Genomic DNA, 2,973 nt, shown 5'->3' with positions numbered 1-2,973 from the left:
GGAGATGAAGTCATGGAAAATAAATTTGGGTCAATAAGCGTAGATGACAATGAAAAACAAGAACATGAACAAGAAAATGGATCAAATGTCAACGTGTACAACTTGCGAGACAGAAGTAATATTAAGAAACCATTACGTTATGATAATTCAGCCTTTTTCGTAGTCGAATCCGATCCAGTGAATTTCAAGGAAGCTGTGGAGTCACAAAATTCAGAAAAATGGATAGAAGCCATGAACAATGAAATGGAATCTCTTGAACAAAACGGAACATAGTTGCTCGTGAGTTTACCTAAGGACAGAACTATTGTAAATTGTGGTTGGGTGTATAAAACAAAATACAATGTTCATGGACATGTTGATCGATACAAGGCTAGGCTAGTAGCAAAAGGGTATAGTCAAATGTTCGGTATTGATTTTAATGAAATCTTTAGTCCTGTAGTAAAGTTCGATTCAATTCGGTCTATATTAGCTATATCAGCAGCAGAACAATTACAACTTCGACAATTTGACGTTCAAACAGCCTTTCTATATGGAGATTTGGACGAAGAAATTTACATGAGACAACCAGAAGGGTTCAACGATGGTACCGAAATGGTGTGCAGACTTCAACGCAGTTTATATGGCCTAAAGCAGTCACCACGATGTTGGAACATAAAGTTCAAAACATTTCTTCTTAACTTTAATCTATTAGAAACAAAAGCCGATCCCTGCGTTTTTGTTAATAGAGAAAATAACAAAGTATTAATCGTCGCTATATTTATTGATGATGGTCTAGTTGCAGCTACATCGAGTCAGGATGTACATGCATTAATGGAATATTTGAGACAACATTTCAATATTACCGAAGGAGAATTGAATCAATTTTTAGGTACAGAAATTGAGCGAAAATCTGATGGATCAATTGTAATGCACCAAGGGTTGTATTGTAAAAGAGTATTGGAGAAGTTCAATATGACTGAAGCAAAATCAGTTCAAATACCAGCAGACCCTCAACATTCATTAGATGACAAGCAACAAAATACTAATTTAACTAGTAAAGTCCCATATCGTGAAGCAGTCGGAAGCTTATTATATCTCAGTCAGATTACAAGACCGGACATAACTTTTTCAGTAAATCTAGTTAGTAGATACATCGAGGATTCAAAGGAACAACACTGGACAGCAGTGAAACAAATTTTAAAATATTTAAAGGGAACTATTAATTTTGGATTGGTATTTAGTTCTAGACAAAAACTCATGTTAAAAGGATACAGTGATGCTGACTATGCAGGTGACTTGGATACAAGAAGATCAACATCAGGGTCAGTATTTACATCAGGATCTGGAAGTATAGCATGGAGTTCACGTCGTCAACAGTGTGTTAGCCTTAGCACAACTGAATCAGAGTACATAGCTTTAAGTCAAGCAGTACAAGAATTAACTTGGTTAAAATTGTTTTTAGGTGAATTGCTGGACCAGCCAAAAACGGTGCCAACAATGTATGGAGACAATCAAAGTGTGATTAAACTCGTAAAAAATCCAGAGTTTCATAGAAGAACGAAGCACATAGATGTTCGCTACCACTATATAAGAGAAAAGTTCAATGAGGGATTGTTTTCATTGGAGTACATATCCAGCAAGGAGCAGATTGCGGACATTATGACAAAACCAACTCCACGAACGCGGTTCAATGAGCTAAGGGAGATGTTAGGAGTTATAAATATTGATGTATAAGGGTATATTGTTTAAGGGAAAGTGTTGGAATTATAAACAAAACACCCTATATAATGTAGTGTATAAGTAATATATTCACACTGTAGTTCATCAGACGCTGACTATACATTTTTATATACTACAGCATATATGTCCTGTGTAGTGTAGCCAGGTATACATAGTTAGTCGTTGATTTATATTACGCCTCGTAACACTATTGTACATCGTATCATTATACTTATTATTATATTATATATATCCGATTATATTATTATTTACCTTTTAACTTCTGTATATCTGTGTACTTCAACACTTTTTTTACAAAGCCCCAAGATGTCGATTTTTTAAATGAATATTGTAAGGTAATAGTTATTATATATCCCATATAATATGAGTAGGTAATGTATTGCATTTATTTCAATAATGTTTAAAATATTTAAGTGTATTTTCATTTTTCAGGTAATGAAACCTATTGCTCGAGGTTTAGATGTCTTTATAACTCCTAATGACTTACCAATACAGTTGAAAAAAGCATATTTAAAGTTTAATACAGCCATTCCATCATCAGCTCCAGTGGAAAGACTTTTTAGTGGTGGAGGGCATTTGATGGATAAAAAAAGAGGCAAAATGGCTGACAAGAATTTTGAGATGACGCTTTTACTTAAACATAACAAATATCTTAATTGTTAATTGTTAATTTTTATAACTTTGAAATTCTTATAGCTTATTTTATTTTACCAAAAGTATGGTATTTTCCTGTTTGTAAGTGTTAAGTTGACAATTTTAAATTATAAATTCTTTTTGTTGTGAGCATAATTATTATATTATATATATTATTATTATTACAGTTAGTAAGTGCCTGACTGAATAATGCTATAAATAAATCATAAAATTTAAATATCAAATATTATTTATTTTTGGTATTATAATATTTTAAAAACATTTTTATTTTGGTTTGTTGCTACTTAAGGTACTAGGTATTTTTTATGTTTCTATTGTTTAATAGGTACTTATGAATAATTTTTCTTATAAAAGTGTATAGTAATTAGTAATTCAGTGTATTTTCACTTTATAGGGTTTTCAGAATTTATGATTTGATTATTAATTATACTAGTTTTTTTAGATTTTTAAGGATAATTATCATTATGGTAGTTTTTTAGTTTTAAACTTCTCTAAAACTTAATATATATTATAAAATATAATAAGTCTAACTAGGATAGTAGACTTACAGTAAAATGTATACTACTACTAATAATTAATATCTTCTCTAGACTCTAACAA

Source organism: Metopolophium dirhodum, unplaced genomic scaffold (genome assembly GCF_019925205.1).
Source record: "Metopolophium dirhodum isolate CAU unplaced genomic scaffold, ASM1992520v1 scaffold55, whole genome shotgun sequence".
Taxonomy (NCBI): Eukaryota; Metazoa; Arthropoda; class Insecta; order Hemiptera; family Aphididae; genus Metopolophium; species Metopolophium dirhodum.
The sequence above is the reverse complement of the archived record's forward strand: the minus strand, read 5'-3'. Positions refer to the sequence as shown.